General features: G+C 50.5%; 1 long non-coding RNA gene across 1 annotated transcript; it reads right to left on the bottom strand.

Annotated features, from left to right (window-relative positions):
- Positions 1 to 867: 867 nt before the first annotated feature.
- LOC147717181 (uncharacterized) lies at positions 868 to 25,177 on the bottom strand. The gene is made up of 4 exons (XR_015296065.1): positions 25,084 to 25,177; positions 17,857 to 18,046; positions 10,484 to 10,630; positions 868 to 1,466 (listed from the first exon to the last, which is right to left on the bottom strand). It is a non-coding gene; the product is annotated as an uncharacterized LOC147717181 (long non-coding RNA).
- Between the last annotated feature and the right edge of the window lie 1,162 nt (positions 25,178 to 26,339).

The following is a 26,339-nucleotide window of genomic DNA, read 5'->3' as shown; positions in this document are numbered from 1 at the left end:
CGCGCTCAGGGTGACTTCTCTGCGCGCGCGCTCACCCGCGCAGCTTGTTGGGAACAGTGCTCATAACCCCCTCCTCCGTTTATCCCTGTCTTCGCCCCTCTTCCTTATCATATTATTTTCTTCCTCCTCTCCTTTCCTCCCTCGTCTTCCCCGCTCTTTCTTGCTTCCTTGGTTCCTCCGTTCCTGTGTGTCCAGCCACCTCTCCCTGGCACCTCTGACCTTTCCTGCTGCTTCCCGACCACCCTGACAGTCGGGAGCTGGTGCCTGTGGGTGCAGAGTCTGGCTCGGCGTGATTTATGCCATTGGTATAACAGCAGACACACTGCAGTCCATCACTGCAGTCCCCCCTGATTAAAATTCAGCTCCGGCCCCGACTGCAGCACTCCACAAATGGAATATTCTACATAATTTCCGAAAATGCTTGTTTTTCTTGTTTAAAAAGTGACCTTGTGTGATGTAAGTAGTGTTCATTTAAAGCGCTGCAATACCTTCCGATAGAGTTCGCGCTAAATAAAAGTGCAGAAAAAACACAAAACAAATCGAACGCTTTAAAGCAAGAAAGGAACACCTCGGTGGGTGAATCACCCAGCTGGTGTCACAAGGCCCCCATAGGCAGAGCGGATGTTTCTTTCCATCCTCACCTCTGCTGATTATGTAGAGGCTACCAGGCCTTACAGTGACACCTCGTCACCCAGAATACCCTCGGCACCCTCTCCAATCTCACACCTCAGCAAAGAGCCTTTGATCAGCATTAAACAGGCGAGTGCTCCCCCCTGGGGCGCTACCTCCGGGCATAAAACACCACCTTGAGTGTACCCCTTCTTTGAGGTAGACAGTACCACATAGGAGAGGTGCAAAATAAGTGTATAATCTTGTTGTAAGCCTTTATTACTGCAAGACATAATCAGGGTTTCTTTGCTACAACAGCTTGAATTATATACAACACTACATTGGGCGCTAAAAACTGGAAAAATTCACATTGGAATGTTTAGAACTCCAACTGCTCAAAATTACTCAAAACATAACCATGAACAAATCAATTTACACTGGAAGAATACTGAAGCATTTGCTGTGTGTAATATACTAAAAAAACAAAACATAAAACCGGTTTGCCCATAGGCAATTAAAACAGAAGTGGAATGCATGCAGGGTGAACGAACTGCTCAACTTTGCGGAAAATTGTTCTTTAAGTCCACCAATGCAGTGTGCTAAAGTGTTTGGTCTTTCAGGGCAGTTTCTCAACTAGTTTTCATCAGTGGTGGTTAAGTCCCCAGAGTAATCATTTGGGTCAGCAGCATCATCCGCATCTGCACTTTCTGCCTCCACATTATCTGCTCCTCATTTTCATCGTTTTCACCATCAATGTCCTCCTTTTCGTTTTGCTCATTGTCTTCATCATTCGCATCAGTTGTTTCCTCAACTACCGATTCTCCTGTTTGTTCAACGATTTCAAAGGGATTCTCACCCTAAAAGTAAACACAAGTTTTAAACCATCTTTAGCAAAATTTTGCAGAACAAATGCACACTAACTAGTACAAAAGTAACAGCAAAAGTCTTGTGTACAGTGCAAGTAAAGAACTCAGATTTCAGATCACAAAAAAGCAGAAAGAATGTATTATTAGAAAAGGCATCTTACAACGGGGAGAACATATGCAGGACTTCTAAATTTTAGAGTATGTCCAGACAGGCCATAGGATGGAAAAATCCATGCCATGTCTATGAACGCCCATGAGCTCTGAGGAGTCCTTGTACAGAGGGGGCGGTGACTGGAATATTGAGGGTGGGCATCACATTTCCAAGAAATTAATTTCCTGCGAAACTACAATTTTTTTTGGGTGAAACTCAGTACGGAAGAAGTGTTATTTGCAAAGCTGAGGAAGGAGTAAACAGATCTGAACATTCAATATGCAGTGTGAGCCCTGGAGGCAGGAAGGGTGGAAGTGCATCCACAGCATTACAGGCTGCAAGCTAATTGTTGATGGTCATTAACTTATCAGTTTGCAGCATGTGTACCTGTTTGATTTAATTAATGATTTTATTTAATTTGTATAGCTCTTGAATCACCCCCAGGGGGGTATCTCAGCGCTTGGAAGCACAGCATAGGTCATGGGTACTCACAAACGTTCTCTCAGGGGCCAAATTTACACTGTGGTTTGTGTCCGAGGGCCGCACCAGTGGGGGCGGGGTCAGTGGGGGAGGTGGCAGGGCTAGAGCAACAAAAAAATACACAACTGACCATGAGGTTGATCACTGGTCCCTGCAGCGGACACCTTCGTCCACTGAGCCACCAGACCCGGGATACACACATCTCTTGCTCTCTCTTTGTCTCCCTCCCTCACTCTCCCTACCTCTCCCATACTCTGTTCCCCTCCCTCTGTCTGTCTTCCTCCCCCTGTCTCCCTTTCCCTCTCTCACTCCCTCCCCCCTTTCCCTCTCACTCCCTCACTGTCCCTTTCCCTCTCTCACTCCCTCACTCGGTCTCCCTTTCCCTCACTCACTCCCTTTCCCTCCCTTCCTTTCCCTCTCACTGTCTCCCTTTCCCCCTGTCACTCCCTCACTCTGTCACTCCTTTTCCCTCCTTTCCCTCCCTTTCCCACTCTCACTCCCTCACTCTGTCAGGGCAGTTTTCAGGAGTCTTCTGAATTTAAGATGGTCCAAACACTGTCTTAGGGCCAGCTGTAGTTGATTCCAGATGAAGGGTGCGAGAAGGACTTGCCTCCGGGTCTAGCCTTTTTTATGTTGGGGCTTTTGAGGAGCGATTGGGAGCTGGCGCGCAGAGTCCGAGCCGGGTAATAGCGGCGAAGTTTCTCTACTACATCGGGAGGGCCATTGCCCCAGATAGCTTTGTGTGTGAGACAGCAGATCTAGAATTTCACGTGCTGTCGTATTGGCAGCCAGTGTAGCTGATGAGGGAGGGGAGAGGAAGCTGATCTGGGGGGAGCATTCAGAACCGTGCAGGCGGCTGTGTTCAGTATCATTTGCAATTGGTTTAAGGAGGACTCATTTGCGGCGATCAATAGGGCGTTGCAATAGTCCAGCTTGCTTGGTATCAGGGCCTGTGTTAGGGTTTTCCTTGTTGTGTCGGGGAGATAAGTAAAATCTTTCCTTAGTAAGCCATGGGTGTGGAAGCAGGATTAGACTGTGTGAGTAACGTGTTTCTTCATGTTTAGGGACTGTTGAAGGTGAACACAGAGGTTTTTGACTGTGGTTGCCGGGGTCGGGGGTGTGCCTAGTTCTGGGGGCCACCAGGAAGGTGACCAGAGGAGGGGGCATCTCCAAAGAGCAGAACCTCAGTTTTTGCAGCGTTCAGCTGAAGGAAATTGCTTTCCATCCAGTGAGATTTCCAGCATTCCTAAAGAGAAGGTAGATTGGGCAGATTGAGAAGTTTTATTGAAAGAGAACGTAAGCTGTTGATGCTTTTATGCCTGTGGCTGAAGGGTTACCCATGTGTGGTGTGAAATTCGCTTTTAAGTAGAACTGCAGAATGGCCATATTTCTGGTTGAATACAAGACTGCAACAGAAATATACTTACTAGAAATACCAATAAAGAATTTGCTGGATTACATTTATATTTAAAGCAGACATCTCCAACGGATAGCTCTGAATCTACTGGCAGCTCACCAATACCCTGGAAGATTGGGGGTTTGACAGTGTGAAAACACGAGTCAGGATACAGGTATCCTGAACCTATAGGACACATGGGGGGACTCCCTCATGGGCAATTGCTTTTTTTAAAAAACCTATTAAAATTATAAGTGCTAACTTTTCTATGGTTGTGTGGGTAAAAATGAAACTAACGTCCCTGGAACCTTTGGCATTTTCAGTGGGTTGTAAAACGTTTTTTTTTTTTTTTTTTTTTTTTGGTGTAAGACATTTATTCTGTATTAAAGAGACAAATGATGTACACTGCGTCACGCCAACAACCCGGAGGCAGGCCGCTATCAGGTATACAATGCACAAGGGTCAGTAAAACAGTCCGAGGGCTATCGTCCAGCCGGAGCTGGCACTCCCAGTGATATATATAAAACAGTAGTAACGTGGTCGTGAGCAGTACAACACCTGCGCATAAGTGATCTTACTTTTCTCTCAGTGTCGCAGACATGCAGATGTATCAGGAAGCAACCAGGTCGCCTTGGAGCGAACAGCGGTCAATAACCCGCCGCGGCGGCCAGTAGGAAGGATACGTCCAGCAGCACTGTTTTCTCCCAACATACCCCCCCAACAGTCAAAAAAACTAAAACAGCAAACTGCGGTGCAAGTACATAGAATTGCTATGCAACATATCATCCGTCCTTAGGGCTGCGCGGACCTGTGCTGGAGTGTCATGAGTAAAGGCGAGTCGCGATAAGGGTGATGGTGTGGCGATTGCCACCTCCTCCACATGTAGGCGAGAGAATAAAAAAAAGGGGGGGGAGGGAGGAAGGGGGGGGGGAGAGGAGGAGGATAAGTGGGGCTATTCGCCGAGGTCTGGGGCCGCAGGAGGGTCTGAGGGGATAGGGTCAGCGGCATATGCAGGGCCAATGGGGTTGCATGGCTAGTGCGTGTGACAATACAGGGCAGGTCCGCACTACCTCAGGGCTGACAAGCAACAAGCATTCAATCACGTAATGAACACAGTCAGCCCATATCATCTGAAACACCTGAATCCGGTGATCTCCCCAGGGTGTCCGAGCCCTCACGTTCTCTAGCCCACTGTATGAACGGGTCCCAGATATCAATAGGTCTGGAAGCGGTGGGCATAGTCTCCCAGTAGTGTGTCAGTTGTGTATGGCCATATGTTACATCTCTAATCCACCCCGTGAATGAGGGGAGAGCCCTCCTACCCCAATGTAGCGCGATCTGTCGTTTGGCATAGAGAAGGAGTAGGGCATGTAGCTTCCTGTCGCAGGGTTCAGTGTCTTTAACATAACCTAGCAAACCCAGGAGAGGAGTTGGTGTATCATTCCTATGCGTAATTTGATTTATGGCTGTAAAAACCTCCGACCAGTATGAATCCAGTTTGGGGCAGCTCCACGCCACGTGGAGAAAGGACGCATCTTCCCCTCCGCATTTCCAGCAGGAGGCATCTGCGCGGATGCCCATTCGGTGTAACAATGTCGGCGTGCGGTAATAGCGGTGTAGGAACTTGAAATGTATGAGCCGCAGTCGATAGTTCGGAGACAGTGCCGTGAGTTGCTTACAGCAGTACTCCCAGATGTCATCCGTTAGCTGATCAGTCAGATCCGCGGCCCATGCCTGTTTGGCCATGGCCTCAGTGATCGGTGCCTGCTCCTGCATGCAGTTATATAGTCTTGATACCAGCTTTTTGGGGGAAGGCCGTGAAAGCAGATTCTGGAGGGCGTCTAGTGTGCATGGCTCCTCTGGGAAGTGGGGTCCTATCTTTTTGCAGGATTCACGGAGGGAATGGTACAGTAGCGTGTCCGCGAAAGATTCTGGCAGGACATCCTCGTTCGTGTCCATCTCGATGAAGGTACCATCCGGATATAAATCAGCGAATGTGTGCAGCCCTTTTCCCCGGATCGTGAGGACGTCTCCCCTGGCGGTGAGACAAGGCAGCATCGGGTTACCCCGAAGGGGGATGGCCGGAGCATAAAGCAAAGAGAGACCCGCTCTCTTCTGCAGTTCACGCCAAGCCCAGCGGATCATCTCCACGGTATCCACTTCTCGCGACGGGCAGGAGACCTTACCGTATAGAGCCACTCGCAGCGGCAAAGGGGCGACCACGGCCAGTTCAACCGCCACATGCGGTTGATAGGGAGTAGGGAAGGCCCAGAAGTGCAGAAATTGCGCTTGGGCGCAGAGGGAGTAAAGCCTCAGATCAGGAGCACCGAGACCTCCTTGTCGGAGCGGTAGTGTGAGTAGGTCCCAGGAGACTCTCGCTTGCCCACCAGCCCACACCAATTTCAGCAATAGTGAGCGAACACGAGCGTGAAAGTGTGCTGTCATTGGTAGCGGTACGTTCACAAACAAATATAAGAATTTGGGGAGAACCACCATTTTTGCTAAGGCTATCCTTGCGACTAGGGAAAGGGGCAGTTTGTTCCAGACCTCAATTTTCCCCTCCAGCCAGTCTACCGCCCTCCCGAAATTTAGTGTCCACAACTCCTGCACATCCCGACTGACCCAGACTCCCAAATACTTAACAGCGTCCGTCTCCCACCTCAAAGGGTAGTCCGGAGCCGGGCGATTAGTCTCGTCCGTCAAGGGGAAGGCAACCGATTTAGACCAGTTAATGGACACTCCTGCTAGGCCCTCAAATCTCACGAATTCCCGAAGTAGTGGATTCATGTTGTCCTTGGGATTGATGATGTATAGGGTGACATCATCCGCTTATAACGAGATTAGTAAGCTCCGAGAGCTAAATCCGATGCCCCTTGCAGTGTGGTGTTGTCTTATCCGAGCCACAAGCGGCTCCATTGCAATGGCAAAGAGGAGGGGTGACAGAGGGCATCCCTGCCTTGTCCCCCTGGAGACTCGGAAGGGCTTAGACACGAGACCGTTGACACTCACCCTAGCTCTAGGTTCCGTGTACAGTAGTTTAATCAAGGTCATGAAGTTTTGGCTAAAGCCCATCCGTTCCAAAACTTTAAACAGATAAGGCCACTCTAAGGAGTCAAATGCCTTGGTGGCGTCAAGGAACACCACCGCCGCCTGTACAGATGGATGCAAGTAGTGGAGAACAGAAAAAATGGTTCTGAGGTTATGTGATGTTGCGCGGCCCGGGATAAACCCCGACTGATCAGGGAGTGCAAACATAGGCAGCATAGGCTGCAATCGATCCGCAATTACCTTAGCGTAGATTTTAGCATCGATGTTTATCAGAGAAAGGGGCCTATAGGAATCTAGGTGTAGCTCGTCTTTATCAGGTTTAAGGAGTGTAATTATTAGGGCTTCCCGCATGGAGTCTGGTAGGGAATTCAATTCGAGGGCCTCAACAAACACTGTATGCAGTTTCGGCGCCAACTCATCCACATAAGTTTTATAGAAGGCTGTTGTCAGGCCATCTGGGCCAGGGGCTTTGTTGGCCGGCATGCTTTTTATCACCTGGGGTATGTCCTGGACCGTGACAGTGAGGTCCATGTATTGTCGGTGGTTATTGTTAAACCATACGAGAGCTATGGAATCCAAAAAGGCTTGCAAAGTGGGCGGTATCGTGGGCTGCCTGGAGGTGTAGAGGGAGGCATAGAAATCCGCGAAGGCGCCTAGTACTGCCTCTTGGCCCATCGCGAGGTTCCCGGCCTTGTCATATATGGTGTGGATGTAATTGGATTGTGTGCAAGGAGTTATCAACCTAGCTAGTGTTCTGCTCGGCCTGTCCCCCTCCCCATATCTCCCCATATCTGCGTGCTTCTGCCCGTTTTCCCAGGAACCGTACTTCCCTCTCCGCTTCCTCATTAAAAGCTAGCAGCTTGGTTTTCAGAGCCCCAGCTATCTCCAATGATGGGTCAGCACTAAAGGCAGCGTCTAGGTCTCTCAGTTCCCCCTCCAGCTTAGCTAACGTGTCCCTTATGGCACGCAGGACTCCCGCCTTCCGTGCTATGCACTGACCTCTGATCACAGCCTTAAAGGCGTCCCATTCTATGGCCTCAGATGAGACTGATCCAGTATTTTCGGCAAAATAATGGACTATGTCGTCTCTAATTTCTTCTACAAATACTGGGTCCGTGAGCGCGTGTGGTGGGAGGCGCCATGTGAATGGCCTGTAAATAGCGTTTGGGGGTCGCAGCTCCAATCCGCATGGGGCGTGATCTGACAGCGACCTGGCCAGTATATCAACCTTTGTCACCCACGTTGCAACCTCCGGAGACACCAGCCAGAAGTCTAATCTGGACCAGGTAGCCTTGTGGCAAGTGTAGCAAGTACCCACTTTGGCATCTGGGTGCCTGGCTCTCCACACATCAGAAAGCATACCCTCCTTCATCACATCTAAGACTGCCTGTCGCGCTCTAATATGTGTCGGCCTGCTTACGCCTCTACGGTCCATTTCATCATGCAGTACAATATTGAAATCACCTCCCAACACAACTGACCCACAGTCCAGTAATGTAATTTCCGCCCAAACCCCTCTGAAGAAATCTGTGTCGTCCACATTTGGACCATACACTGCAGCTAGTACAATAGGCCGCCCCTGCAAGGAACCGTGTAATAAGACATATCTCCCCTCCACATCAAGCACGCGAGAATGTTCCCGCCAATCCAACCCCCTGCGTATGAGTACAGCAACACCCCTCGCATAATTTGAATAGATAGCAGAGTAAACATGAGCCCATCTGGAATTCTTCAACCTGGGCGAGGGGGTCGAGTTAAGATGAGTCTCCTGTAGGAAGCAAATGTCTACATTATGCCTTGACAATATGCCATGCATTAAACGAGCTTTCTTGTAATCTCCTAGGCCTCTAATGTTCCAAGTCCAAAGTTTAATCCCTCCCATCGAGCAGGTGTAGAAGAGACTGTTTTATCTCCGATCGCCCCCACCCCCCATAGCAGGAAGGTCGCCCACACATCATGACAATCAACACAATGCGCAAACAGGTAGTCCAAATTAGCCGTACATTGCACCAGATAATAACTAGAACTTGTAACGTCAAAAACCCCCCCCCACCACCCACCACCCTCATCAACCCCCCAATCAGGTCGTGAAAGAACCCAAAAGAAAGCACGCAGGGCGTGCGAAACCCCCAACATCAGCGATAGTGGGAAGCACCCCATGAGGCGTGGTGCGCCCAGCGTACACCCCCGTATGCACGGGGTGGCTACTAACAAATGTTTGACCTCCTGGTGACCAGCGGAACTCCCATCCCAGGGTCCACGAAACACGTCAGTTAACCACAGCCACAAAGAGAGCATGGAGCCAGCAGCCTCAGTTTGACGCCCAAGGGCGCCTCAGCGACTTACCACCATTTACTCAGTTCAGACGCAATACCTGCGCGCCCAAGGGAAACCAGGCGTCCCCTCGAGACTCGAAGGGGGGCGAAGGTGCAGCTGTGCAGTTCAAGTCTCCGGCCAAGTGTAGAGCTCAAATGGCGAGACTGCCCAGTTTTGCTGTGTAGCTGCAGCGTGAAAGGCAAGACAGCACCAAGGCACAAAATGGCGGGCACCGGAGTTCAAGTAGTGAGGCAGTGCGGTAGTGTGCCGACTAATTAGGCTGCAGGGCCAGTAGTGCAATGGAGACCCGGGGACCTGGGCAGCAGGGAGCAGCAGCGTTCAACCGGCACACAGTTCACAACAACGGTCGGCAGCCGATATGTCAGGAGTAATGGCTTTGCGGGCGGGTTCAGGCCGGACTTCGCCCCTCCTCAGCTCCGCATTGCTTCTGCCCTATCCCTCATGTGCCGCTCACCAATGGTGTCCCTGTCTCCCAGCGAAGTCCCCGGTTCCCGGATCGCTTACCACAGCTCCGGGTGCAGACTCACGTTTAGCGCGGCGCCCCTTCTGGAGTCCCGGTCGGAGCAGGGGCGGTCTTCTTTCACCGCGGTGCCCAGGATCACAGCAGTCAGTCCCCAACAACTGCGCGATCGGGACTCACCAGTGCCTCGGACGGTCACAGCTTCCTCCCCGACACAGTTATCTGCTACAGCACGGCGGGTCCCCGGGTCTCTGGAGGCCCACTCAGCCGGGTCTGGCTCCTCTGGAATGCGGCTCCACCGGCGCAGCCTCGGCCCAGGCCTCGGGGGGGATGGATGCGGGCGGGCCACGGGCGCCTGCTCTGGGCACCAGGTTCAGGCAGAAAAGGGAAAGGCTGGTTCCGTCTGAACTCAACAGGAGGCAGTTCAGAGAGCAGCCGCTGGGCGGCGCGCCTGGCGTTTACAAGAGAGCGCCAACCTGCCAACCACTCCCAAAAGACAATGAGGCATTGCCCTGGCTGCCGTAGCCTGCCAGGGAGAAGAGCGCAGAAGAGCATGGCAGGCAGGGGGTGCACAATAATCGAGTGAAAGCCACAGACGTATGCCAGCTGCACCCTGGCCATCAGACCCCATCTCTGCCCGCCAGCGACATAATCTTCGAACTTCGCCCTCTGGTAGCAGCGCACACACCCAGTCTACCCAGCCCGTCATCATCCCAGGCTGTGCGCCTCACCCATCGGTGCCAGCTAAACGAAAACTGTTTAACCGGACCACACATACCCTGTCGTCGGACCTACCCTCTGGTGCCAGCCACACAGTGGCGGCTGAATGGCACCGGCTAGACTTGGAACCGCATTCTCCCTTACGAGCCAATCTCTAGAGATAGATAGAGGTAGGGCGATAGATAGAGGGAGGGAGGGCGATAGATAGATAGGAGGGCGATAGATAGAAGGAGGGCAATAACAGACAGATGTCCCTTCCAATGGCTAGCCTCCATTTATGGAGCTAGCCAATGGAAGAGCAGGCGGGACAAAGCACCCATACTGCTAAACAAAAGGTTTCGCCTGCGCGATCGCTGCTGCGCAGCAGATCGCCAGGCGAAACCTAAAAACCAGAAGCTGTCTATCTAGAAACATACCTTTTTTTGACCGCATTGCCATTTGATCCAGGTTTTCTCAATTTAGGTTTTTTGCCGACAAACGCCCCTCCAACAGGTTTATTAAGCGATTGCATCATCTTTCTTTTCATCCATCTTCCAGCAGGCCCACCAAATACCGCCATAATCCTGCAAATTGATAACATAAAATTAGCAGAGAGTATGCAGATAAGGCAAGTTACATGGTGTGCAAAAATGTGTTAACAGTTTTATAATAATGGCAGGCATAATCCAAGAACCAATGTTGGGTGGTCAAGGAATTCGTAGGCTAAGCAGCAGGTGTTGCCATTCTGGTAGGTGTAGATACTTCTTGGCTACAATTATGAAAACTGCAGTTAGGACACTGCTGTACAGGTTTTCATTTGCATTAGTGAGTTGAGAAATAAAGAAGATAAAATGCTTATAAATATGTGTGTGGTTGGGTCTGGTAGCGCGTGTGGTTTGGTTGTGTGTGGTGTGGTTGTGTGTGAGAGAACAGGGAGTTAGAGAAGAAGGCGGGGTGAAAGAACAGCAGATCAGCACAGTAAAAGAACAGGGAGTTAAAGAAGGAGGTAGGGTGGAAGAGAGCAGCAGATCAGCACGTGAGAAGACAAGAGAACAGGGAGTTAGAGGAGGAGGTAGGGTGGAAGAGAGCAGCAGATCAGCACGTGAGAAGACAAGAGAACAGGGAGTTAGAGGAGGAGGCGGGGTGGAAGAGAGCAGCAGTTCAGCACGTGAGAAGACAAGAGAACAGGGAGTTAGAGAAGGAGGCAGGGTGGAAGAGAGCAGCAGATCAGCACGTGAGAAGAGAAGAGAACAGGGCGATAAATAGAGGGAGGGCGATAGATAGAGGGAGGGAGGGCGATAGATAGAGGGAGGGAGGGCGATAGATAGAGTAAGGGAGGGGCGATAGAGTAAGGGAGGGGCGATAGAGTAAGGGAGGGGCGATAGAGTAAGGGAGGGGCGATAGAGTAAGGGAGGGCAATAGAGTAAGGGAGGGCAATAGAGTAAGGGAGGGCAATAGAGTAAGGGAGGGCAATAGAGTAAGGGAGGGCAATAGAGTAAGGGAGGGCAATAGATAGACAGATAGATAGATAGAGGGAGGGCGATAGATAGAGAGAGGGAGGGCGATAGATTGAGGGAGGGAGGGCGAGAGATAGAGAGAGGGAGGGCGATAGATAGAGAGAGGGAGGGCGATAGATTGAGGGAGGGAGGGCGAGAGATTGAGAGAGGGAGGGCGATAGATAGAGAGAGGGAGGGCGATAGATAGAGGGAGGGAGGGCGATAGATAGAGTAAGGGAGGGGCGATAGAGTAAGGGAGGGGCGATAGAGTAAGGGAGGGGCGATAGAGTAAGGGAGGGGCGATAGAGTAAGGGAGGGCAATAGAGTAAGGGAGGGCAATAGAGTAAGGGAGGGCAATAGAGTAAGGGAGGGCAATAGAGTAAGGGAGGGCAATAGAGTAAGGGAGGGCAATAGATAGACAGATAGATAGATAGAGGGAGGGTGATAGATAGAGAGGGAGGGCGATAGATAGAGAGAGGGAGGGCGATAGATTGAGGGAGGGAGGGCGAGAGATAGAGAGAGGGAGGGCGATAGATAGAGAGAGGGAGGGCGATAGATAGAGAGAGGGAGGGCGATAGATAGAGAGAGGGAGGGCGATAGATAGATGGAGGGAGGGTGATAGATAGAGGGAGGGAAGGCGAGAGATAGATGGAGGGAGGGTGATAGATAGAGGGAGGGTGATAGATAGATGGAGGGAGGGTGATAGATAGAGGGAGGGAAGGCGAGAGATAGAGGGAGGGAAGGCGAGAGATAGAGGGAGGGCGATAGATAGAGGGAGGGAAGGCGATAGATAGAGGGAGGGAAGGCGATAGATAGAGGGAGGGAAGGCGAGAGATAGAGGGAGGGAAGGCGAGAGATAGAGGGAGGGAAGGCGATAGATAGAGGGAGGGAAGGCGATAGATAAAGGAGAGTAAGGAAGGGCAATAGAGTAAGGGAGGGCAATAGAGTAAGGGAGGGCAATAGAGTAAGGGAGGGCAATAGATAGACAGATAGATAGATAGAGGGAGGGTGATAGATAGAGAGGGAGGGCGATAGATAGAGAGAGGGAGGGCGATAGATAGAGAGAGGGAGGGCGATAGAGAGAGGGAGGGCGATAGATAGAGAGAGGGAGGGCGATAGATAGAGAGAGGGAGGGCGATAGATAGAGAGAGGGAGGGCGATAGATAGATAGAGGGAGGGTGATAGATAGATGGAGGGAGGGTGATAGATAGAGGGAGGTGATAGATAGATGGAGGGAGGGTGATAGATAGAGGGAGGGTGATAGATAGAGGGAGGGAAGGCGAGAGATAGAGGGAGGGAAGGCGAGAGATAGAGGGAGGGAAGGCGATAGATAGAGGGAGGGAAGGCGATAGATAGAGGGAGGGAAGGCGATAGATAGAGGGAGGGAAGGCGATAGATAGAGGGAGGGCGATAGATAGAGAGAGGGAGGGCGATAGATAGATAGAGGGAGGGCGATAGATAGAGAGAGGGAAGGCGATAGATAGAGAGAGGGAAGGCGATAGATAGAGAGAGGGAGGGCGATAGATAGAGAGAGGGAGGGCGATAGATAGAGGGAGGGAAGGTGATAGATAGAGAGAGGGAAGGCGATAGATAGAGAGAGGGAGGGCGATAGATAGAGGGAGGGAAGGCGATAGATAGAGGGAGGGAGGTCGATAGATAGAGAGAGGGAAGGCGATAGATAGAGAGAGGGAGGGCGATAGGTAGAGGGAGTGCGATAGATAGAGGGAGTGCGATAGAGGGAGTGCGATAGATAGAGAGAGGGAGGGCGATAGATAGAGAGAGGGAGTGCGATAGATAGATTGAGGGAGGGAGTGCGAGAGATTGAGGGAGTGCGATAGATAGATTGAGGGAGGGAGTGCGAGAGATTGAGGGAGGGAGTGCGAGAGATTGAGGGAGGGAGTGCGAGAGATAGAGGGAGGGAGTGCGAGAGATAGAGGGAGGGAGTGCGAGAGATAGAGGGAGGGAGTGCGAGAGATAGAGGGAGGAAGGCGAGAGATAGAGGGAGGGAAGGCGAGAGATAGAGGGAGGGAGTGCGAGAGATAGAGGGAGGGAGTGCGAGAGATAGAGGGAGGGAGTGCGAGAGATAGAGGGAGGGAAGGCGATAGATAGAGGGAGGGCGATAGATAGAGGGAGGGAAAGCGATAGATAGAGGGAGGGAAGGCGATAGATAGAGGGAGGGAGTGCGATAGATAGACGGAGTGCGATAGATAGATTGAGGGAGGGAGTGCGATAGATAGATTGAGGGAGGGAGTGCGATAGATAGATTGAGGGAGGGAGTGCGAGAGATTGAGGGAGTGCGATAGATTGAGGGAGGGAGTGCGAGAGATTGAGGGAGGGAGTGCGAGAGATTGAGGGAGGGAGTGCGAGAGATAGAGGGAGGGAGTGCGAGAGATAGAGAGAGGGAGGGCGATAGATAGAGAGAGGGAGGGCGATAGAGAGAGGGAGTGCGAGAGATAGAGGGAGGGAAGGCGAGAGATAGAGGGAGGGAAGGCGATAGATAGAGGGAGGGAAGGCGATAGATAGAGGTAGGGAAAGCGATAGATAGAGAGAGGGAAGGCGATAGATAGAGAGAGGGAAGGCGATAGATAGAGAGAGGGAAGGCGATGGATAGAGAGAGGGAGGGCGATAGATAGAGGGAGGGAAGGCGATAGATAGAGAGAGGGAGTGCGATAGATAGAGAGAGGGAGTGCGATAGATAGAGAGAGGGAGGGCGATAGATAGAGGGAAGGCGATAGATAGAGAGAGGGAAGGCGATGGATAGAGAGAGGGAGGGCGATAGATAGAGGGAGGGAAGGCGATAGATAGAGAGAGGGAGTGCGATAGATAGAGAGAGGGAGTGCGATAGATAGAGAGAGGGAGGGCGATAGATAGAGAGAGGGAGGGCGATAGATAGAGAGAGGGAGGGCGATAGATAGAGAGAGGGAGGGCGATAGATAGAGAGAGGGAGGGCGATAGATAGAGAGAGGGAGGGCGATAGATAGAGAGAGGGAGGGCGATAGATAGAGAGAGGGAGGGCGATAGAGAGAGGGAGGGCGATAGATAGAGAGAGCGATAGATAGAGAGAGGGAGGGCGATAGATAGAGAGAGGGAGGGCGATAGATAGAGAGAGGGAGGGCGATAGATAGAGAGAGGGGCGATAGATAGAGAGAGGGAGGGCGATAGATAGAGAGAGGGAGTGCGAGAGATTGAGGGAGGGAGTGCGAGAGATAGAGGGAGGGAAGGCGATAGATAGAGGGAGGGAAGGCGATAGATAGAGGGAGGGAAGGCGATAGATAGAGGGAGGGCGATAGACAGAGGGAGGGCGATAGATAGATAGAGGGAGGGAGTGCGAGAGATTGAGGGAGGGAGTGCGAGAGATTGAGGGAGGGAGTGCGAGAGATTGAGGGAGGGAGTGCGAGAGATAGAGGGAGGGAGTGCGAGAGATAGAGGGAGGGAGTGCGAGAGATAGAGGGAGGGAGTGCGAGAGATAGAGGGAGGGAAGGCGAGAGATAGAGGGAGGGAAGGCGAGAGATAGAGGGAGGGAAGGCGAGAGATAGAGGGAGGGAAGGCGATAGATAGAGGGAGGGCAGGCGATAGATAGAGGGAGGGCGATAGATAGAGGTAGGGAAAGCGATAGATAGAGGGAGGGAAGGCGATAGAGAGAGGGAGGGAGTGCGATAGATAGACGGAGTGCGATAGATAGAGGGAGGGAGTGCGATAGATAGAGGGAGGGAGTGCGATAGATAGAGAGAGGGAGGGCGATAGATAGAGAGAGGGAGGGCGATAGAGAGAGGGAGTGCGAGAGATAGAGGGAGGGAAGGCGATAGATAGAGGGAGGGAGTGCGATAGATAGATTGAGGGAGTGCGATAGATAGAGGGAGGGAGGGAGTGCGAGAGATTGAGGGAGGGAGTGCGAGAGATTGAGGGAGGGAGTGCGAGAGATAGACGGAGGGAGTGCGAGAGATAGACGGAGGGAAGGCGATAGATAGAGGGAGGGAAGGCGATAGATAGAGGGAGGGAAGGCGATAGATAGAGGGAGGGCGATAGATAGATAGAGGGAGGGCGATAGATAGATAGAGGGAGTGCGATAGATAGAGGGAGGGAAGGCGATAGATAGAGGGAGGGAGTGCGATAGATAGACGGAGTGCGATAGATAGAGGGAGGGCGATAGATAGAGAGAGAGAGTGCGATAGATAGAGAGAGGGAGGGCGATAGATAGAGAGAGGGAGGGCGATAGATAGAGGGAGGGAGGGCGAGAGATAGAGGGAGGGAAGGCGATAGATAGAGGGAGGGAGTGCGATAGATAGATTGAGGGAGGGAGTGCGATAGATAGATTGAGGGAGTGCGATAGATAGAGGGAGGGAGGGAGTGCGAGAGATTGAGGGAGGGAGTGCGAGAGATAGAGGGAGGGAGGGCGAGAGATAGAGGGAGGGAGGGCGAGAGATAGAGGGAGGGAAGGCGATAGATAGAGGGAGGGAGTGCGATAGATAGATTGAGGGAGTGCGATAGATAGAGGGAGGGAGGGAGTGCGAGAGATTGAGGGAGGGAGTGCGAGAGATAGACGGAGGGAGTGCGAGAGGGAGGGAGGGCGAGAGATAGAGGGAGGGAGGGCGCGAGATAGAGGGAGGGAAGGCGATAGATAGAGGGAGGGAGTGCGATAGATAGATTGAGGGAGGGAGTGCGATAGATAGATTGAGGGAGTGCGATAGATAGAGGGAGGGAGGGAGTGCGAGAGATTGAGGGAGGGAGTGCGAGAGGGAGGGAGGGCGAGAGATAGAGGGAGGGAGGGCGAGAGATAGAGGGAGGGAAGGCGATAGATAGAGGGAGGGAGGGCGAGAGATAGAGGGAGGGAAGGCGATAGATAGAGGGAGGGAGTGCGATAGATAGATTGAGGGAGGGAGTGCGATAGATAGATTGAGGGAGTGCGATAGATAGATTGAGGGAGTGCGATAGATAGAGGGAGGGAGGGAGTGCGAGAGATTGAGGGAGGGAGTGCGAGAGATAGAGGGAGGGAGGGCGAGAGATAGAGGGAGGGAGGGCGAGAGATAGAGGGAGGGAAGGCGATAGATAGAGGGAGGGAGTGCGATAGATAGATTGAGGGAGGGAGTGCGATAGATAGATTGAGGGAGTGCGATAGATAGAGGGAGGGAGGGAGTGCGAGAGATTGAGGGAGGGAGTGCGAGAGATAGACGGAGGGAGTGCGAGAGGGAGGGAGGGCGAGAGAGGGAGGGAGGGCGAGAGATAGAGGGAGGGAAGGCGATAGATAGAGGGAGGGAGTGCGATAGATAGATTGAGGGAGGGAGTGCGATAGATAGATTGAGGGAGTGCGATAGATAGAGGGAGGGAGGGAGTGCGAGAGATTGAGGGAGGGAGTGCGAGAGGGAGGGAGGGCGAGAGATAGAGGGAGGGAGGGCGAGAGATAGAGGGAGGGAAGGCGATAGATAGAGGGAGGGAGAGCGATAGATAGATTGAGGGAGGGAGTGCGATAGATAGATTGAGGGAGTGCGATAGATAGAGGGAGGGAGGGAGTGCGAGAGATTGAGGGAGGGAGTGCGAGAGATAGACGGAGGGAGTGCGAGAGATAGACGGAGGGAGTGCGAGAGATAGAGGGAGGGAAGGCGATAGATAGAGGGAGGGAAGGCGATAGATAGAGGGAGGGCGATAGATAGATAGAGGGAGGGCGATAGATAGAGGGAGGGCGATAGATAGAGGGAGGGAAGGCGATAGATAGAGGGAGGGAAGGCGATAGATAGACGGAGTGCGATAGATAGAGGGAGGGCGATAGATAGAGAGAGGGAGTGCGATAGATAGAGAGAGGGAGGGCGATAGATAGAGAGAGGGAGGGCGATAGATAGAGGGAGGGAGGGCGATAGATAGAGGGAGGGCGATAGATAGAGGGAGGGCGATAGATAGAGGGAGGGAGGGAGTGCGAGAGATTGAGGGAGGGAGTGCGAGAGATAGACGGAGGGAGTGCGAGAGGGAGGGAGGGCGAGAGATAGAGGGAGGGAGGGCGAGAGATAGAGGGAGGGCGATAGATAGAGGGAGGGCGATAGATAGATTGAGGGAGTGCGAGAGATAGATTGAGGGAGTGCGAGAGATAGATTGAGGGAGTGCGAGAGATAGAGGGAGGGAGTGCGAGAGATAGATTGGAGGGCAATAACAGACAGATGTCCCTTTCAATGGCTAGCCTCCATTTATGGAGCTAGCCAATGGAAGAGCAGGCGGGACAAAGCACCCATACTGCTAAACAAAAGGTTTCGCCTGCGCGAACACTGCTATGCAGCGGATCGCCAGGCGAAACCTAAAAAACAGAAGCTGTCTATCTAGAAACATACCTTCTTTGACCGCATTGCCATTTGATCCAGGTTTTCTCAATTTAGGTTTTTTGCCAACAAACGCCCCTCCAATGGGTTTATTAAGCGATTGCATCATCTTTCTTTTCATCCACCTTCCAGCAGGCCCACCAAATACCAGACTTTTCTGGTAGTCGACAACAATTCCAGGTCTCTGAATACCGCCATAATCCTGCAAATTGATAACATAAAATTAGCAGAGAGTATGCAGATAAGGCAAGTTACATGGTGTCCAAAAATGTGTTAACAGTTTTATAATAATGGCAGGCATAATCCAAGAACCAATGTTGGGTGGTCAAGGAATTCGTAGGCTAAGCAGCAGTTGTTGCCATTCTGGTAGGTGTAGATACTTCTTGGGTACAATTATGAAAACTGCAGCAAGGACACTGCTGTACAGGTTTTCATTTGCATTAGTGAGTTGAGAAATAAAGAAGATAAAATGCTTATAAACATGTGTGTGGTTGGGTCTGGTTGTGCGTGTGGTTTGGTTGTGTGTGGTGTGGTTGTGTGTGAGAGAACAGGGAGTTAGAGAAGGAGGCGGGGTGAAAGAACAGCAGATCAGCACAGTAAAAGAACAGGGAGTTAAAGAAGGAGGTGGGGTGGAAGAGAGCAGCAGATCAGCACGTGAGAAGAGAAGAGAACAGGGCGATAGATAGAGTGAGGGCGATAGAGTAAGGGAGGACTTTATTTTTCTGACACCGAATCCGACATTGAATTTCCTGCCACCCCTGGGGACGGGAGCGATTAAGGTACACATGAAAACACCCAGCGAGCGGACAGTTCTGTTCCTTCATCCAGACCTGCAGGCGCAAGGCGCAGACTACCTGTCGTTCCAACCCATGACGGGGCGAGACCGGTGGACATTAGCAGGACCGGCAGACTGTTAGGACCGCCAGCTAAACTTAAGGACTACATTTGTGGATAGTGGAACCTTATGTTCTCTATCTGTTTCTACTGTTCCCATCACCCCCAAAGGAGGGGGATGTGTTGTGTTTATAATACTTGTGTCCCTCCTAGGACACCTTACTAGACGTGCTTCCCAGTGTCCCTGCGAGGACACCGTTTAGCAGTGAGGTCACCAGCTGATAACTGTCACATATGACAGTTACCAGCTGATCGCCGAGCTGACTGCCGCTTCGCTCCATGTTAGGAGCAAACGTGTTGGTCGGAATAAAGAAGTTAAGAACACTCAATAGTTTTGTATTCTTAACACACTTTGCCAGGGCCGGTTCTGGTTCCCAGTCCGGCCCTGCAAGAGCATCGCCAATACCTGCTTAAAATATGCACTAGATGCAGTGGAAACATCAGACCGACATTATGATAGGAATCACTGAGAGAGCTATGCCTCGTTAAGAATTTCAGGTTTTAAGTTCTTAGGCGCTAGGTGGTACACTGGTGAATGGCCGCTATTAAGTTAGGCTCTCACCGTCCGGAGATCTAAATCCAGCATTTATCCTTTCAAATCGGAGTATGCTTGCTTTGTCATGGGCAGGAGAGCATCAGAGCAGTACCACCGTTGAGGAGTATGTATCCTCCTGGGAGCGAGAATGTCTGGGCAATAGTACTATCGAAGAGTATGCAGCCTGCTAGTGGGAGAACATCTGGTACTACTGCTATTGACGAGTGTGCAATTTAATGGGCAGGGGCATGTTCTCGCAGTACCACCATTGAAGAGTATACATCTGTTAAGGTGGGACAGCATCTGAGCAGTATAAATCCTCATGGACACGAGAGCAGTAACAGGGTACCACGGGTGGTTATGCGTGTGTCCCTCCCCAATCCCACTTGCATCGCTACTATTTTCTTGAATGTCTCCCCAATTCCTAGGTATTATAAGTTGAGAGCAGTAGAGGTGGGATCAAATGCCTCCTTTAAAAAACAGAGCAAATGCTCATTAACCACATCAGATGAGACTTGCCTTTTTAATACGCAAATCTTTACCCATGTGGACAGCAGACTCCTTAATCCAAGTATATGCAGGGACAGATGGACAGTGACCTGGGCATGACCTGGGCAGCCCTCTGGGCCTGGTAGATGGACCAAGGGCTGAGTGGAGCATTATCGGGGAGTGTTTATATCAGGGAGGGATGTAAGAAATGGCGACAGGCTCAGTGGTTCTCGCAAGGTACTAAAATGGACGGCCTTGCAACCGACCGAGCAAAGAGACTTATGATTGACTGAGGAGCAGAGTGTGGACCCTAATACCCTGGTCTTCATTGCTTGAATTTGCTCGCGAGAAAGAGTGGCCGAATCGTGTCACTCATAATTACACTGAAATTAAAAAAAATTCACACATAAGCATTCTGAAACTTGGCATCTATCTGATGTAAATATTATTTCTCTCTGGTCTCACAGTCGTCCCTGGCATCCCAAATTCGAAGGCGAATTGCGACGCGATATCACAGAGAAGAAGGTGGTGGCCTCTGTCTGATGTCGTCGTAGGTATTGTGTTTCACCACTGCGGCGCACGCACGGTCTCCGCGACCTCAGTCCACTCCCTGGAGGGCGCGTGACCGCGCTGTGATGAGTCAGAGAGCAGGTGCCTTTCTCTTGAGCTTCAATTGCAACACCGTTCACCGCTCAGATTCCATATCATTTACCGCCCGCCTTGTAGCAGTAGCTCTTCGTTTATAGAAGATCTCAAAGACTTCATCAGCGACCAATACTCTCAAAGTGACAATCAGACCATCGTGGGTGACTTCAATCTCCACTGGGGCGCACCACAAGACTCCTCTGCGAACTCACTGGCCACCTTCCTCTCGGCAAATGATCTTATCCAACACTGCACTGAACCAACCCACTCTAAGGGCGCAATCCTGGACCTTGTTATTTCTAAAGCAGGCATGCTTTCTACTACTACCCCTATTCATGTAGATTGGTCTGACCACCACCTCATCCCATTCTCTCTTCAACTTTCACACTCTATAACTCTTGGCCAACCCAAGAGGGCCATCTCCTGGTTCTGTGATGCCAAAAACATTGATGTCGGTCCCCTCTGTGAATCAGCTTTGCTTTCACTTCCAAGGCTAGACCCGAACATAGCTGTTGACGATCTCACCTCCCAATGCCTCACAGTTCTTGAAGCTGAAATTAATAACGTCGCTCCACTCAAAAGCAAAAGGATAAGGATAAGGCCCACTCCCTCAGCACCTTGGTTCAACAAATCCCTTTATGAGGAAAGGAAGCAGCTAAGATTCCTGGAGAAGCAATGGAGGCAATTGCCTTCCACTGACAATTTAGCCTTGCTTCGCACAGCAAGATCCAAATACCACAAGCACATCTTCCTTGAGAAAGCGACGCACTTCAAAACCCTCCTTGATTCCGCCAAAAATAGACCCAAAAAACTATTCGATCTCATCAAGACTCCGAGCTGCTCTCCCCCAACCTCCAAGGTGGAGGATTCTACAAAGAGAGCAGCGGATTTCGCTACTTTCTTCGATGGAAAGGTGAAATCACTTGTGGATCAGGTTGCTCATCCTACACCTCCAGAGGAGCGGAAATCCTTAGCCATTTGGCAGAGCTTTGACCCCATATCTGAAGATGCCCTTCTCAAATGCATACGCGAAACAAAGCCCTCCAACCACTCGCTTGACCCTATCCCCAGTGCCATTGCCTTTGACTTCTATGCCCATTCCCTCCCCTGTTGGACCACTCTGATCAACCTCTCCCTCTGGCAAGGCTCCCTTCCTGTCCCCTTCAAAACTGGGCAGGTCACCCCTCTGCTGAAAAAGCCCACTGCTGATGCGAATGACCTCAATAACTACCGCCCCATCACTAACCTTCCCTTTCTTGCAAAGATAGCGGAAAGATGTGTAGCCAAACAACTCTCTCGTCATATCAAGGACAATGATCTTCTTGACAATTGTCAGTCCGGCTTCATCCAAAACTGCAGCACTGAAACAGCCCTACTGCAAGTGGTTGATGATGCGCTGAGGATACTCGACTCAGGGGGGTCCTGTCTGCTAATTCTCCTTGACCTCTCCGCAGCCTTCGACACTGTTAATCACAACACCCTCCTCAATATTCTTCAACAGAGAATGGGCATGGAGGGCACTGTGCTTAAATGGTTTGCATCCTTCCTCTCTGACAGATCTCAAATGATCAAAATAGCGAACAGTCTTTTGTCTCCTGTGGCGGTGGGTCAAGGTGTTCCCCAAGGCTCTATACTTGCACCCACACTGTTCAATCTCTACTTAGAACCACTGGGAAACCTCCTAAGCAAATCCGGGATTCACTATCATCTCTATGCAGATGACACTCAACTCTACCTCAAGGTTGCCTCCACTCATGATCTCTCCATCCTAAAATCTACTCTTGACTCCATTCAAAACTGGATGTCATCTCATCAATTAATTCTGAATCCCTCCAAAACTGAATTCCTCCTCTTCTCCTCCTCACTCTCTCCTCCCCCGGTTCAATCATGGATGGATCAGATGAATCTACTAAACAACAAACCCATCATTGTCGACAGCGCAAAATCTCTTGGTGTCATTCTAGACAAAAAACTCAATCTAACTCCCCACATCAATTCTATTGCAAAATCTGCTCGCTACCAACTGCGCCTTCTTTGGGGAATCCGTCGCTTCTTCCCGGAGCAGGACCTTATAACCCTGGTGCAATCGCTGGTCCTCTCCAGACTAGACTACTGCAATTCTCTTGTTACTGGCCTCCCCAAATCTCACCTGTCCCCACTTAAGTCTGTCTTCCATTCAGCAGCTCGTTTCATCTATGGGGCCAAAAGAAGCGATCACATCACACCGTTGTTATCCACCCTCCGCTGGCTTCCCTTCGAGGCTAGAGCTATCTACAAGACCGCTTGTATCACCCACAAAGCCTTGCACTCCTCCTCTCCCCGCTACCTGGTGAATAAACTGAAACTCTCTGGAGGCTGTAGACCTTCACGCAATGCCGAGAATCTACTGCTTGAACCTCCCACTTTCAAGAAGGAAAGAACAATGGCCCAATCCTTTTCAGGCAACGCAGTGAGAATCTGGAACTCGTTTCCGCCTGAGCTCCGGACCACCGCCTCCTCCCAGGCCTTCAAAAGGGACCTCAAAGTTCTCCTCCTCCAGAGACACCTCCAAAAGTAATTCACGTCCTCTTGCTATTCGGAGGAAGACTTCCCACTACTGATATTTTTTACTTTCCATGACCATGGGAGTGCCTTCCCAGTGTTTTCCTGTGGTGGGAGTGTCTGCCTTTTTGCAGTATTCTCCATGTACTTGTGTTCGGTGCCCTTTTGTAACATGCACACAACACTTTGCCCTTGTAACCCACGGTTGCTACCTCTCACATGTTTTTACCTTTGATACTTGCACAAGTGCCACCTTGCCTACGTAACGCCTGTTCTTGTGCCTAGCACTTATTGCAGTATTATACCTCAAATTATACTCTGTTTTCTCTTATAACTGCCCACTTGTCACTTTTCCTATTGTGCACTTTTGACTACCTCATGTATTTTTGGTTGCTCACAATTTTTACTACCTCAAGTATTTTGTTTGCTCACAATTGTCACTATTACCTTTACTACCTCATGTATTTTTGGTTGCTCACAATTTTTACTACCTCAAGTATTTTGTTTGCTCACAATTGTCATTATTACCTTTACTACCTCATGTATTTTTGGTTGCTCACAATTTTTACTACCTCATGTTTTTTGTTTGCTCACAATTGTCACTATTACCTTATGTAAGTAACGTATGTTTTAGTAATCTGCTCTTCTGTAATGTTTCTCATTATGTTTCATTTCTGTTCCCAATGTGAAGCGCTCTGACGCCTCCGGGTAAAGTCCGACAGAGCACTGCACCAATCAGCCTCCAGCATGGCCCTGTGCAAATCCCCCTGTAGGCATCCCGGAGACACTGCTGAATGAAACTTTTTTTGGCGCCAACTGTAGATTATATGGTGCCGGTCGCTGCAGGCTCTGGAGTTTGAAACCGTAGTTTGCTCGTATACCATCATATGGGGATTAGTACTTAAACTATAAGTTTAGCAGGGTTCGTGTTCTTCTATAGAACACAAACACTAAACTTTAAAAGAGAGCTAAACCATGTACCGAACAGCCCGAAATTGGAAACGACTTAAAAGTGCAATGCCGCGGACTGACTATTGACTGACTGAACTCACTTGTCTTCTAACATTTTACACGAATAATATACGGCATACATACAACACCTCGGAGCCGAGGAATGTACATAAGGTGTTCAAGGGCAGGAGAACAACCACAGGCTATGTTCGCGAGCTGCATTTAGATTGTTTGATATGTAAATGTATCTATGTGGATATTCAAGGACCTCATTCACAGAAAATCCAGAAATGTTCATCCACTGGGTTCCACGTCACTTGGGTGTAGATTTTCGGTGTTTCAAATTAACGAACGTTTTCGAGATTATGCCTTAAAACATCTGGCTGTCAGAGACTTCCAGGTGCACACCTGCAAAACTTTCCTAAATATGATTTTCTCCTGAAAAAGTACACAGGCCTCAATCAATTTAAGTGAAATACTTTGTGTATGAACATCCAGGATTATCATAGCAACAGGAGCAGTAAGTAGTAAGCGTGTGGCGGGACCTGACAAAATCACAGAGCCACTCGACACCCACAGAATGGCCGGATTTAGATTGCTCGTCCTTAATAACCTGAACGCCCAAATCTGTGGCATATTATCTGTTCACAAATTTGACTGGCGCTTGGAAATGTCATGAATAGCCCAGCCAAGAGGAACATATGACGTTACAACAAATGCAATTACAACGCATGCTTTTTCGGTTGCCTCGTGTTTTTTGTTTGCTCACAATTGTCACTATTACCTTATGTAAGTAACGTATGTTTTAGTAATCTGCTCTTCTGTAATGTTTCTCATTATGTTTCATTTCTGTTCCCAATGTGAAGCGCTCTGACGCCTCCGGGTAAAGTCCGCGCTATGTAAAAATGCATAAATAAATGTAGGACATCTAAGTAACTAGCTCCGCACCCCCGCACCACCCTAGTGACGCCCTGTGGCGTCTTCCCACGGAGCGCGACCTGCGAGCCTGTCGGATCTGCCACCCACGAGAGGCACCCCCGCACCACCCTAGTGACGCCACTGTGGCGTCTTCCCACGGAGCGCGACCTGCGAGCCTGTTGGATCTGCCACCCACGAGAGGCCGCGGCACTGCCTAGGGAAACGGGCCGCATAAGTACAAGGCCTGGAGGGGAGACCATCCTTACCTAGGCTGCCGCATTCACGGAGGAGCGTCCACCTCCTGGCAACGTAGAAAATGAATGTGCGCATGCGCATGTGCGCACAAACCTTAATGTGCGCATGCGCATGTGCGCACAAACCGGGGGTGCAGTCCCTGATGGGCGGGGTATTGAAACGTCATAAAAATTAATGTGCGCATGCGCACCATTGGTGCGCATGCGCACAATGACAGGGGGGGCGCTCAATCATGGGAGCAGCGGATTATAGAACACCGGCTCTCGAGCCCCCTTTGGGGGCAGCCTCTGCGAGTTCTTCTGCCAATGTCGAAATTGAGGGGGGTGACTGGGTTTTACTTAAAAAAAAAAAATTAAGTCAGAAAAGGAGAATTCATCTTTTCGAATCCTTTTTATTAGTAAAGTCAGTAAGGGTGCCGCCCTCTCCAAGGAAAGGGCTGGTGGAACAAAAGACAATTGATTAGAGTGAGTACGGATCAATCTGAGTTGATCAGGAACAAAAAAGCTTCTATGGTGGAGGAGGAGCTTGATTGGTCCTATTGGTTGAATAATAGTGAAAGACAAGAATCTTCAAAGAAACAAATACTTTTGCAAGGTATTCCTCCTGCAGGTAATGAATTTGAATGTGGTGAAGGTATTTCACAGGAATGTCGTGTAAGAAAGCTACCTTCGAAATTCAAGGATTTTGTCACATATTAATACTGAAATTGTACAAGAAAATGTTTTTCATATAGAGAGAAGGTGAGACGCAGTGATTTAAGTTTTGCTGAAATGTTAAATTTTTGTTTATATAATGGGGATATTGTGGTACTTAGCCATAGACCCAATCCCTCGTAGGTTCCATATTAGGAACCTTATAGAGTTGTACGTGTGCACCACATCCAAGAGGTATCATTTAGTGGCCACCCTGCAGGGCTTTCCCCTATCCCTTTTCCTCCATTCATACACATCCACCCTCTTCTGCAAACCTTACGATGTGAACCAACAACAGAACCCCCTTGATGAACAACTCCCTGAAACCAGGGCAGTCCGACAACGGTCGGCCGCCCAAACTTTGTGCGAAACATCAAGAACTAGATGAGGCCCAAACTCAGCCAGGAAAGGATCTCAATGGGGTATGGCAAGTCACTGACACAGTTCAAGACGTGCAAGCTCTGCTCAGCGCATCGGCACAGTGCTAAACAGGCCACCCGCCGGAGGTACACCAACACCTCATCAGTCCACATGGGCCACGGGATCGCCTCCATATCAAATGATCTCATCTGACG

This window comes from Lissotriton vulgaris, chromosome 5 (assembly GCF_964263255.1).
Source record: "Lissotriton vulgaris chromosome 5, aLisVul1.2, whole genome shotgun sequence".
Classification (NCBI taxonomy): Eukaryota; Metazoa; Chordata; class Amphibia; order Caudata; family Salamandridae; genus Lissotriton; species Lissotriton vulgaris.
The sequence above is the reverse complement of the archived record's forward strand: the minus strand, read 5'-3'. Positions and strand labels throughout refer to the sequence as shown.